This window comes from Scyliorhinus torazame, chromosome 8 (assembly GCF_047496885.1).
Source record: "Scyliorhinus torazame isolate Kashiwa2021f chromosome 8, sScyTor2.1, whole genome shotgun sequence".
Classification (NCBI taxonomy): domain Eukaryota; kingdom Metazoa; phylum Chordata; class Chondrichthyes; order Carcharhiniformes; family Scyliorhinidae; genus Scyliorhinus; species Scyliorhinus torazame.
The window spans coordinates 253,033,164-253,046,708 of record NC_092714.1 but is presented as its reverse complement, the minus strand read 5'-3'; the positions used below and the strand labels follow the sequence as shown (position 1 = coordinate 253,046,708).

The 13,545-nt window shown below is 48.8% G+C and overlaps 1 protein-coding gene across 5 annotated transcripts in view; it reads right to left on the bottom strand.

Moving 5' to 3' along the window:
* LOC140428543 (nuclear receptor coactivator 3-like) overlaps positions 1–13,545 on the bottom strand; it is a 326,952-nt gene that overhangs the window by 186,209 nt on the left and 127,198 nt on the right. For 4 of the 5 annotated variants that reach the window (XM_072515137.1, XM_072515136.1, XM_072515143.1 and 1 more), the window contains exon 2: positions 7,732–7,852. The gene's annotated coding sequence lies outside the window, so the exon portion shown is untranslated. Of the gene's footprint in view, positions 1–7,727; positions 7,853–13,545 lie in introns of all 5 variants that reach the window. The other variant, XM_072515140.1, reaches the window with a different exon arrangement.

The following is a 13,545-nucleotide window of genomic DNA, read 5'->3' as shown; positions in this document are numbered from 1 at the left end:
CATAATATAGCGACGCCCCACATCCGAAACTATTCTACCCACCTCAAATATCACCCACTTATTAATCAAGATCGCAACCCTTCTAGTCTTTGTATCCAGCCCCGAGTGGAAGACCTGACTGACACAGCCTTTCCCCAATCTAACCTGGTCCATTATTAAGGTGCGTCTCCTTCAGTCTTCTCAGGTGCCCGAACACCGGCCCATTCAATCCTCGAACATTCCAGGTGATCAGCCTAGTTGCCCCCCCCCAACCGATCAGCCATCCCCTTTCTTGGGCCCACCTTCAGCCCATGCCTCGCTCCTCCTCCAGCCTGCGCCCCAGCAGCCCCCGCCACCGACCTCCTCTCTGTCCCTCAACCAAAGTCCCTCCCTCGTCAGCAGAACAATTACACCCCCCCCCCCCCCAGCAACACCACTCTGAAACCTAACCCATACAATAAACAAAACATATGCACACCCCCCACTGCGCTTCCGTGAACTAGCTCACCCAGCTTGCTTGGTGGCCCCCACCCGTGCCAAAAAGTCTCCCACCTGTTGTCCCCCCACACCCCTCCCCCCCGCTCATACAAACAAATTCCCTGATCTAACAATCCCCACACAATCACCCAGCTGAAAAAAAAACACCGAAACCCAAACAAGCACGTCTCCATCCCACAAAAGTGCACATCAAAGAAAAAGACATTGCCAACGTCCACCAAAAAGAAAACCTGAAAACGAAAAAACTTTTTCCCCTTCTTAAACAGAACTCAAACACAGAAGAGAAAAAATAAAAAAAGAGACACAATATAAGCCAACAAGTTGCATCAAATTTCAAGAGTTCTCAGTCCCCTACCAGTCCTTTTCTTTTCGTGAAGTCCAGCGCGTCTTTGGGCGACTCAAAATAATGATGCGGGTCCTCATATGTGACCCAGAGACGAGCCGGATACAGCAGTCCAAACTTCACCCGTTTCTTGGAGAAGATTGACTTAACTTGGTTGAAGCCTGCGCTTTTCCTAGCCACCTCCACACAGGTCCTGGTACACCCGCAGGATACTCTTGTCCCATTTACAGCTCCGCATTCGATTGGCCCACTGAAGAATACATTCCTTGTCCAGGAACCTATGGAATCTCACCACCATTGCCCTCGGAGGGTCCCCCGTTCGCGGCTTCCTTGCAAGCGCTCTGTACGCCCTATCCACCTCCAAGGGTCGGGAGAATGTCCCCTCCCCCAGCAGCTTTTCAAACATATCAGCTACATATGCCCCAGCATCAGGTCCCTCAGACCCCTCCGGGAGCCTAGCAATTCTTAGGTTCTGCCGGCGGGACCTATTCTCTAGGTCCTCCACCTTCTCCAGAAGCCTTTTCTGCTGGTCCCGCAGCATCCCCACCTCCAGCTCCACCGCTGTTTAATGCTCCTCCTGCTCAGCCAGCACCTTCTCAACCTTCTGGATCACCCGATCCTGGGCGTTCAATCTGCGCTCCAGCCGATCAATCGACTCTTTAATCGGGTCCAGGCAGTCCCGTTTCTGCTTGGCAAAGCCGTCCTGGATGACATGCATCAACTGCTCCGTTGATCGCTTTGCTGACACACCAGGGATCCGGTCCTCGGCCATGTTATCTCCTGCTGCAGCTTCAGCACAGCTCTTGCCTATCTTTCTATTTCTGCCTTTTCGTGCACTTCTGGGTCTTTTCTCCAAACACTGATACGTGGAAACGGTGCCCAATTGCCTCAGCCTTCGGTTTAAGGAAAAACGTTCGGAGGAAAGGTCCAAAAGTCCAACCAGAGCAGGAGCCACCAAATGTGCAACTTACTCCTTCGTAGCCACCACCGGAAGTCAAAATAGTCACTTTTCAACGAAGGCCGTAACCGACCAGAGTGATCGGATTGTGGCACTGGAGAAAGAGATGGGGAGGTTGGTGGCGATGCAAGATAGTCTGAAGGGATCAGTAGAGGATCAGGAGAACCAGTCAAGGCAGCAAAAATCTGTGGATTGTAGGCCTACCAGAGGGGATTGAAGGCAGGGACCCCATGGTATACATGGCAGAGATGCTGGGAACCTGGTGGGAAGAGAAACTTTCCCCAACCCACCAGAAATATTCAGGGTACACCGAAACCCAAAGCTAGGGAACAACTGAGGGCAGTAATATCCAAACTGCACCGGTACCAGGATCGGGAAAGAATCCTACGTTGGACCAGGCAGTCCAAGAACTGTAGCTGGGAAGGACATAGAGTAAGGATATATGAGGACATTGGGGCTGACCTGGCCAGGAAACGGGCAGAGTTCAACAGGGCAAGATCAGCCCTGTACAAGAACAGCATACGCTTTTGTATGCTGTACCCAGCGAAGCTCTCTGGGTCATATACCAAGGCAAAAAACACTTATTTACACCCCCTGCTGGGGCAGGCAGGTTTGTCGTGGAACGTGGGCTGGAGCAGCGACAGCAGGAAAAGCAATAAGGGGCCCTGGCAAGGAACAACAGCACATCGACGAGCCGACAAAGGGGTGGGATGGGGATAAAGAGAGGAAACACCTCTCTCCAGGGTCCCGGATGGTAGAGGGGTCAATTACGAGGGGGCATAGGTTTAAGGTGCGAGGGGCAAGGTTTAGAGATGTACGAGGCAAGTTTTTTTTTTAAAAACACAGAGGGTAGTGGGTGCCTGGAACTCGCTGCCGGAGGTGGTGGTGGAAGCAGGGACGATAGTGATGTTTAAGGGGCACCTTGACAAATACATGAATAGGATGGGAATAGAGGGATACGGACCCAGGAAGTGTAGAAGATTTTAGTTTAGACGGGCAGCACGGTCGGCGCAGGCTTAGAGGGCTGAAGGGTCTGTTCATGTGCTGTACTTTTTTTTGTTGCTCCCCTCCGCCCTCCCCCACCCCACCAAACACACCCTGGCACAGTAAGGGCAGCACAGTAGCACAGTGAGTAGCACTGTTGCTTCACAACTTCAGAATCCTAGGTTTGTTTCCCGGCTTGGGTCAGTGTGTGGAGTCTGCATGTTCTCCCAGTGTCTGCGTGGGTTTCCTCCGGGTGCTCCGGTTTCCTCCCACAAGTCCCGAAGGACATGCTTGTTAGGTGAATTGGATATTCTGAATTCTCCCTCTGTGTACCCGAGCAGGCGCCGGAAAGTGACAACCAGGGGATTTTCACAGTAACTTCATTGCAGTGTTAATGTAAACCTACTTGTGATAATAAAGATTAGAGAAATAAAATAGCAACAAGCGGCAAGCCACCATCTGAGGGACCACTTCACGCGGAGATCGTGACCTCGTTCGAGAGAACGAGAGCAGCGGAGAAGGGAAAGCGAAGTGGCAAGCAAGAGGAGTGCGTTGTCGTGCGTCCTGAAGGCCGCCTTGGAGAACGCTTGGACGCTCGACAACGCAGAATCGCCGAGCAGAAGCTTATAGCCAAGTTCCACACACGAGTGCAGCCTCAACCGGGACCTGGGATTCATGTTGCATTACATTCATCCCCCACCATCTGGCCTGCGAAATCCTACCAACTGTCCTGGCTTGACACAATTCACGCCTCTTTAACCTGGGGTTACCCCATCTCTGGATCTGTAAAGATTTAATCACCTGCTAATGCTCACATTCCAAGCATTGTCTGGCGTCTTTGAATTTGTCTATATGTATGTTTCTGGAGCACACCTCTTCATTCACCTGAGGAAGGAGCAGCGCTCCGAAAGCTAGTGACATCGAAACAAACCCGTTGGACTTTAACCACAGGAAAGAAGCACTGCAAGTAACCATCCAGTACGGTCTCTGGGCGAAAGAAGACCCCAGGTTACAGGAGCCTATCCACGTGGCAGATGCACAGTTGGTGGCCATATTGAGTGCCCCTTGGACAAAGGGAAATCCCGGATGCAGGGAGCCAACCGCATGGGGGGAGCAGTGACAGTGGCCATCTTGGACAGCCGCCTAACAAAAGGAGACCCCGGAGTGCAGGGGTGCGTCCACCTGGAAGTATGGTTAATCCCACAGGAGCGGAGAGACAAAAATCTTCCACCAGGATAGTCACCTGGAAGGTCAGCGGTCTCAACGGCCTAGTGAGAAGATCCAGAGACTTCACCCACCGAAGAAACATGAAAGCCGACATAATCTTCCTCCATGGGACACACCTGAAAGCAGGACCGATTGCGGGCAATGAAGGGCTGAGTGGGACAGATCCTCCATTCCTGTTACGGGACGAGGGCCAGGGGGTTGGCAATACTGATCAATAAGAGGACGATGTTTAAGGCGACGAAGATGGTTACAGACCCAGGGGGACGCTAAGTCATGGTCAGCGGGGCCCTAGACGGGGCACCAATAGCACTTGCAAAGAATACGGAAAACAATCAAAACGGAGAAGCCTCCACGTTGAGAGGCGCTAAAGGCCATGATCAGAGGAGAAGTTATTACCTTCAAAGCGAGAAGAGACAGGGAGGAAAGGGCAGCTCAGGCAGCAGTTGGTCGACTCTATACTGGAGGCAGACGTAAATACTCAGAGGCCCTGACCGTAGAGCTCCTGGCGGAGAGGAAAATGCTACAAATGGATTTTGATCTGCTCTCCACGAGGAAAGGAGTGCACCAACTCCACCAGGCACGGGGGATCCTATACGAACACGGACACAAAGTCAGCCACCTGCTGGCACACCAGCTGAGAAAGCAGGCAGGCAGAGAGATCGTGCAAATTAGAGACAACAGAGGCACGCTAGAAACAGACCCAGAAAAGGTCAACAAACCCTTCGAGGCCTTTTACCGAGGGCTATACGCCTCAGAGCCCCCAAAAGGGGACTCGGGGTTGAAACGGTTCCTCGACGGAGTGGACATGCCAGTTGTGGGCGAGGACAGTAAACGGGGCTTGGGAGCACCACTAGAACTGGGAGAGATCATGGAGAGTATAGCTCCATGCAGGCGGGGAAAGCGCAAGGACCAGACGGTTTCGCGGCAGACTTCTACAAGAAATATGCGACAGCACAGGCCCCGCACCTGCGGGAGATGTTCACAGACTCGCTGGCTAGGGGCACACTGCCACCTGACTAGCACAGGCCTCAATCTCGCTAATACCAAGAAAGACAAAAGACCCAATGGAATGCGGGTCATACAGACCCATCTCATTACTAAACGTAGACGCCAAAATAAAGGCCAAAATCCTAGCCAAAAGGCTGGAGAACTGCGTTCCAGAGGTGGTCGCAGAGGACCAGACAGGCTTTGTAAAAGATAGATAGCTAACATCAAACATCAGGCGCCTGCTGAACATGATCATGACCCCCTTCTGGGGAGAGAACACCAGAGGTGATCATCTCCCTGGATGCAGAAGGAGGTACAGCGCTGGGGGGACTGCCGTTTAAACAAGCCCAACACAAAGTCCACTACCTGGGGATCCAAATCGCTCCCGCCTGGCGGGGGTTCACAAGTGGAACCTTGCCAATCTGACAAAGGAAGTCAAAAAGGACCTTCAAAGATGGAACACACTCCCTCTCCGTCGCGGGAATGCAGACGAGCAAAATGAACGTGCTGCCCAGGTAGCGCTTCCTACTTGAATCTCTCCTGATCTATATCCCCAAGACCTTTTTCCAACTCACACGGCAGCAATTCTGCCTGACCGAAATGTTCGACAAAGCCCCCATCTGCAACAGCCACAGGTTCGTGCCAGCTTCACTGAGGATGAGGGAAACTGACAGTCAGGGACCTATACACTGACGACAGGGTCACAACACTGGACAAACTGACAGAGAGATTCCAACTAGTTAAGGAAAACAAACTCAGATACCTGCAGCTGAAAAACTTCCTACTGAAGGAGACAAGGACGTACCCACAACCACCGCGACAGACACTACAAGAGGAATTACTGGACACAAACATTCCAGGTAAAGGAAAATGTAGCGACATGTACGGACGACTGGAAGAGAGGGCTGACACTGTACTGGACGCGACGAGGAAGAAATGGGAGGAAGACCTGGGGCCCAAAATAGGGTGAGGGCTCTGGAGCGAAGCACTGCATAGGGTTAACTCCACCTCCATGCGCAGCAAGGTGGCACAGTGGTTAGCATTGCTGCCTCATGGCGGCGAGGTCCCATGTTAATCCTGGCTCCTGGACATTGTCCATGTGGCATTTGTACATTCTCCCAGTGTTTGCATGGGTTTCACCCCCACAACCCAAAAGATGTGCAGGGTGGGTGGATTGGCCACACTAAATTGCCCCTTAATTGGAAAAAATGAATTGAGTACTCCTAAATTTATTTTTAAAACCTCACCGCCACATGCGCAAGAGTCCACCCAACGCAACTAAAGGTGGTACGTAAAGCCCACGTAACAAGATCCCAAATGAGTAGGTTCTTCCTGGAGATGGAGGACATATGTGAACGGTGCCAAGGAGGCTTGGCCAACCACGCCCACATGTTCTGGTCTTGCCCCAGACTTGCTGGACAGCCTTCTTCGAGGCGATGTCCAAAGCCGTGCCCGAAAGTGGCGGTCTTCGGGGTATCAGACCAGCCAGGTCTCTTCATGCCTCCCTGATCGCCCGCCGTGGCTGTCCGATCTATCGGAATTTCTCCAAATGAAGATAATCAAATTCGCCATCCAGGAGTCGGAGGATGGCTTCCTCAGAACTTGGGAGCCACTCACCCAACTGTTCCAGGTCCTGCGTGTGGCAAACGAACAAACAAATAAATAAATAAGCAAGTAGCCAAGAGCCAGGGGGAAGTAGCCAAGAGAAAAGTGGGGGAAAGGGAAGACCCCGGGGGGGGGGGGGGGGGGGGGGGGGGGGGGGGGAAACCAGTGCAAGAGGGTGTAGCCAAGCACAGCTGAAAAGAAAGGGGAACTGCAGAGGGGGAGAGGAGGGGATGGGGGAGGGGGAGAAAAAGGGGGCAGGGAAGAAGGACAGGAGGCAAAGAATAATAGAGGGGAGCCAAAGAGGAGGAAAGACGAAGGAACACAAACTGGAATGAGAACACAGGAAACAACAACAACCGCAACAAACACAGCAGGGCAACAGAGAGTAAGGAAGTACAGGAGGAAGGAACGACAGATGGCCGAGGTGGAGGCAAACATACAACAGCGAAAACCGACCGAGAGAAGTAACACCAGGGGTGCTGTCCAAGCATCCCGCCCACCCAGTTTTGTTTTGCCCCCCCACCCCGGTATTGACATGTGTAACATAATTTACATTTGTGGGATTCATGGGAAGATATAATTGGATTATCTTACAGCTGTAAAGTAGAAATGTAATAGGATTAAGAATCTTGCACAGTTGTTACTTCTTCAGTATATGAACCTGCTGGTAGTGGGCCTATCAACCAGTGCATCTGGGGATATGCGGAGAGCTTGGTGAAAAGGTGATGAACCCTACAATCTCCCGTGGAAATCCAAACCGATCATTTAGTCTTAACTTAGAAGTAGAAGTTGGATGTTTAAGAGTTCAGATCAGTCATCTTACTGTGCCAACTTCTGTTTGGAGGACAAGATGGAATCATATTGAATTTGTAGTCTCACCCAATTGAGGCAATTGAAATAAAATCTGTTGGAAAGATACAAACTTCAAGATGGAGATGGGGAAATTGGTTCTGTCATTTTAGATTCTGTCCTTTTCTATTTTATCAAAAAATGTTTACAATTTTACAAAATGCGGAAGAATTTATCTTGAGGATTTCAGCTTTGTATAACTACATTCCACTATGCACACAAGACACGAGAAAGAATTTTTGGCATGTTTAAATAATTGATAACGAGTGTAATAATCAAATTAAATGAATGCAATACCTACTATATCATCCTAGAAATCAGGTCAGTGTTACTGTCGGTGGGGATCTACCTTCTGTAAAACTCAGGTTCCATTAAATTCATGAACTTCTTGAGTGCTGAGCAGTCCGAAAGGCTATTGCATTCTGGAATACAAAAATCCAATACAATTATAAATGTTTGTTCTCCAGACAGGTTCTCATCACTTCAAACCAAGCAGTCATGCAAAGGACATTAGTTATTAAATAGGGAAATCTTCCCTGGGAAGACAGGCTTCATATTAAAATGGGACTTCAAACATCTTCAGTCTATTAACATTCTCATCACAGCTGGAACAATTTATATTTGATTTCAGAAGAATATCCAAGTTTGCACTGTAACGTACTGGGGCAATTATGTGCTGTCACAGCTTAACTTAGTAACTGACGACTTTAAAAAAAATTTAAACAAAATAAACCTAACTTTCCAGCTAGTCAGTTTAAATTTATGAAAGAGAATACTTAAAAGCCAGTTTACTGGACCTCATGTCCCAAAATGTGACATCGATACAGTTGGAACAAAAACAAAAAGTAGCGCCATTGCAGAGGTTTGACAATGAAGAATGTCAGAATGCACTGGAAAGCAGTACTATTATCAAGTATGTGACCCAGTGCAAACAGCATCAAGACCATTGCTTTCGCAACCCAATTCTTATGTTCATGATTTGTTTACATTTTTAGATCGCTCTTCTTCTATTAATAATATTGTTGCTTTGGAAAAGGTTGCTGCAGCAATGATTTTCCATTGTTTCACAAATCTCTACCAGAATATGAATACACAACTTTTCTAGTTTTTCCACAGAGGGAACTGTAATTTTTTGAATGGAAGGAAGGGGTGGTGTTAGGTTGAGAGACATTCTGAATTCTCCCTCAGTGTACAGAACAAGCACCGCAGTGTGGCGCCTAGGGGATTTTCACAGTAACTTCATTGCAGTGTTAATCATAGGATTTACAGTGCAGAAGGAGGCCATTCGGCCCATCGTGTCTGCACCGGCCCTTATAAAGAGCACCCTACTGAAGACCACGTATCTACCCTGTCCCCGTAACCCAGTAACCCCCACTAAGAGCACTAAGAGCAATTTAGCATGGCCAATCCACCTAACCCGCACATCTTTGGACTGTGGGAGAAAACCGGAGCACCCGGAGAAACACACGGGGAGAACGTGCAGACTCCACACAAGACAGTGACCCAGCAGGGAATCGAACCTGGGACTCTGGAGCTATGAAGGAACTGTGCAAATCACTATGCTACCGTGCTGCCCTTAAACCTAATGTAGCCTAATTGTGACAATAATAAAGATCATAGAATCATAGAATTTACAATGCAGGAGGTGGCCATTCGGCCCATCAAGTCTGCCCCAAGAACACCCTATTTAAGCCCACACCTCCAGCCGATCCTTGTAACCCAGCAATCCCACCTAACCTTTTTGGACACCAAAGGCAATTTAGCATGGCCAATCCATCAACCTGCACTTCTTTGGACAGTGGGAGGAAATCGGATCACCGGTGGGAGGAAATCGATGCAGACACGGGGAGAATGTTCAGACTCCACACACAGTAACCCAAGCCGGGAATCGAGCCTGGGACCCTGGAGCTGTGAAGCCATAGTGCTGACCACTGTGCTACCATGCCGTTAAAAAGAATCTCACAAGTCAGAACACAGGTAGGGTAAGGATGTCAGTCCTGAATCCACCCTCGCCAGAACAGGGATTAAATCTAGGAGAAGCAATCTGATCTCCACCAGCCATCTGACCGCATCCACACACACCGCCGCCGCCCCCCCCCCCCCCCCCACCCCCCCCACAACCACCCCCAGGAAATTAGAGTTTCTATGGCAACGTTCACCGTTACATTCTGCGAATATGCTACTTTGCTATGCTTATAGAAACATAGGAGCAGGAGATATTCAGTCCTGTGAGTCTGCTCGCCATTCAATACGATCATGGCTGATCAGACATTTCAATGCCATCCCAACATTATCCCCACGTACCTTTTCCTTTAGGCCATTGACAGATATTCAAATATCAATTTCTACTCTCAGCCTCTGGGGTAGAGGATTCCAACAAATTCACAGTCCACTAAGAAATGTTGTTCTCATCTCGGTCCCAAGTGGCTTTGCTCTTACTTTGAAATAGTGTGCTGTAGTAATAGACTCCCCAACCAGGAAAAACATATTTTACCTGCATCAACTCTTCTATTCCTTTGAGTATTTTGTCGATTTCAATGAGATCATGTCTCACTCTTTGAAACTCTAAAGAATACAGGCCCAGTTAGCCCAATCTCTCTTCATAGGACAATTTAGCCAAGCAGGGGACAAGTCTTGTGGATCTTCATTGCACTCCCACTATGGCAATAATATCCTTCCTATGGCAAGGGGACCAAAACTGCACACAGTATTCCAGGTGGTGACTAACCAAGGTCTTATGCAACTGAAGCAAGACATTGCTATTCTTGTACTTAAACCCTCTTGCAATAGGCATTCTAATTGCTTGCTGCACTTGCATGCTAGCTTTTAGTGACTTACTGACGAGGACACCCAGGTCCTTTTGTACATCAACACTTTCTAATCTCTTACCATTTTAAAAATACTCTGCATATCTGTTCCTCCTACCAAAGTGGATAACCTCACATTTTTCCACCTAATATTCCATCTGCCATGTTCTTAACCACTCACTCAGTCTGTCCAAATCCTTGTAAGCCGGGTTGTATCTTCCTAACAACACATTAGGGGCTGGTTTAGCACAGTAGGTTAAACAGCTGGCATGTAATTCAGAACAATGCCAGCAGCGCGGGTTCAATTCCCGTACCGGCCTCCCCAAATAGGCGCGGAATGTGGCGACTAGGGGCTTTTCACAGTAACTTCACTGAAGCCTACTTGTGACAATATGCGATTATTATTATTATTATTATTATTAATACCCCTCTAGTCACAGCCTGCCAACAAGAACTCCTTTGGTCCTATTCTTTTATGTCTGTTAGCCAATCCTCTTTTGAAGAAATATTTTTAGTTGAGACATTTTCAATTATATACAGGAAAAAAGAACAGCATCAGTAAACATCCTTCACAAACCACACACGATACCCAAACCGCTCCGTTCCAGCCCACTCCCACTTCCCCGTTTTTAACCGTCGTAACAAAACAACCCTCTCCCCTCCTGACGCTTTACCACTCTCAAGTGGATGAAGAACTCCACCACGAGAAGAACCCCCCCTGTGCCTCGAATAGCAAACATCATCTTCTCTAGGTGTAGAAACACTGCCAAGTCATTCACCCACACCATCATTTTGGGTGACTCCGCATCCTACCATCCTAATATCATCTTCCTCTGGGTAATCAGAGAGGCAAAGGTCAACATGCCAGCCTCTCTCCCCACCTGCACTCCCGGTTCTTCAGAAACTCCCAACATTGCCACCCACGGGCTCGAAGTCACCATCACCCCCAGAACTCGGAGCCACCTTCATCCCCAGAACGATTGACAGTTCCTGCAACAGCCTCCCAAAATTCCTCCAACTTCGAGTATGCACAAACATGTGGACATGATACGCCGGTCCCCTTGCACAGCCCTCGCATCTATCCTCTATTCCTGGAAAGAACCGACTCATCCAAGACACCGTCACGTGTACCCTATTCACCACGTTGAACTGGATGAGACTCAGTTTCACACATGAGATCACCCCGAATAGGGCCACCTTGGCCCAATTGCAATCGTCCTGCCACTTGGCCAGCTCCGCTCCCAAGTCATCATAGAATTTACAGTGCAGTCCTGATAGATGTGAACTGCATGTCCTTCCTAGGCGCACTCTCTCGTCTCCTTTGCCCAACATAGGATCTTCTCCTTATCCAGGGAGCGATGTAACTGCACAGTGATCGCCCTTGGCAGCTCTCCCGCTTTTGGCTTCCTACTTGGCGACATATCCACTTCAGGTGTTGATCTCCAAATTTCTTTCTCTGTCAGTCTGGCCTCAATAAAAGTTGAGACGGATTCGCACGTAAACAGAAGTTATTTATTTAGCTTGCAAGCTTAATCATCTTACAGAAATGTAAGAGACATCCAGCCTCTTTCATTCCAGAAAACGACTGAACTAACAGACAAAGGGATCTCTGCAAAATCAGTTCAAATGGTATCAAGTTTCACATACTCGACGGACATAGGTCAGCCTATGTCCCTCCTGACCTGTTCGATCTATTCTGATTGGCTCACTTCCAATCCCTTTCTCTGGCCCCTATCAATGAAGCATCACCCTCATAGACACACCTCTTCCTGCTTTTTCCATGCGGTCTCAAATTCCTTTGTCCCTAACTGCAAAAATCAAAGTGGCTTATTTCTACATTACATTAACTAGTAACTCTAAAGTAACTATTTTATATCACATTCGTCATTCCCTCCTTTTATCATTCCATGATAACCGAACTATCCAATCTATAGCTACGGTTCCTCATCTAAAAAGATTCGTCGCTGCATTTCCAATTCCTGTCTTAGCCCCCCTTCATCTGCTTCACCCTCATGGATTTTAACAGTTAAATTTTTTTCTCGGTGATTGGGGCGGTGATCTGATCCAGTGCACCCAGCATTCTACCCATCACACATTTAAGGATGGCCAGGCCCACAAAGATGCAGCCGATAGCTACCACTAGATACATGGCCATATTTATCAACCAGTCCTTCCATCCTCCAAATCCCCAGTTACCCCAAGAGTCAGGATCCTGCATCCCGTCCAAGTGATCCCGTATGCGATCCATAAATTTAGTAATGTTAGCAGTCAAGTCCTGAATCCCCATAATACACTTGCCCTGTACTATGGCGCATACCCCACCCTCACGGGCCAGAAGATAGTCAAGAGCATACCGGTTGCGTAAGGACCTCCCAGTAGCCCAGTTTATCCAATTTTGAAATGCCCATTCGGGCCGCCCAGCAATGCAGAAAGCCCTATTCCCAACAGTGATATGAGAGACATTCGCCCAGCCACAAAGGAGCTGGAGGCCAGCGTTCAATGGAACGCAAGTGGTGCTATAACAAACGCATTGGCCAGACGCCTGGGTGATATGGCACCTCCTGTCCGTACAGGTGGGAAACAGACATGTTATATTTGTGTCCACCTCTACCAGCAAACAGCCATATCCTTCACTGCTGAAGCAATTCTCGTACGACCGGGAATCCCTATTGGGAGTGAAGTGGCTAGGTATGTACGCCCTCCACCGTCGCAGCCTATCGTACTGTGAATGGGAATTATCCCGAGGGAGGGGAAGGCAAATAGCCGGTGGTGCTGAATCCGGATCGTAAGGAAGAGTGACTTGCTCGGGCAATGGCTCGGAACGCTGACAATGAACCACCGTTTGGGGAGTGCCCCAAAGCGGTGAAACAGAAAATAACCTAGACACCGCTGCGGGGTTTGGGTAGCAGACAACCCGTCCCTGGCCATACAGACGGTGGTAGATCTGGTAGAAGAGATTCATACTACCCGGGTTTTCCTCAGTTTGGCCTTTAATTAACTTAAGTGCATCTTCCGGTAACCTACGTTCTAGCTGTACTTCCCTTCTCACACGCCCCGTCCTCTCTCTAGTCCCTTTCTCTTTCTCATGGTCTCTTCCTACACTCTTCTGACAGCCTGATGTTACCTTTATTGTACCACTTTTAACACATCCAAAATCAAATTTACATGTATTCCAAAAACAAGGCAATGTCCATATAATGTTCCCTTCCCATCGCCGGGGCCGGTGCAGCTGCTTCATGACTCCCGCATTCTCCTTAACTTTGATGACCTTCCATGAGTCGATACCATGTCCTCGTATATGGGGGCAG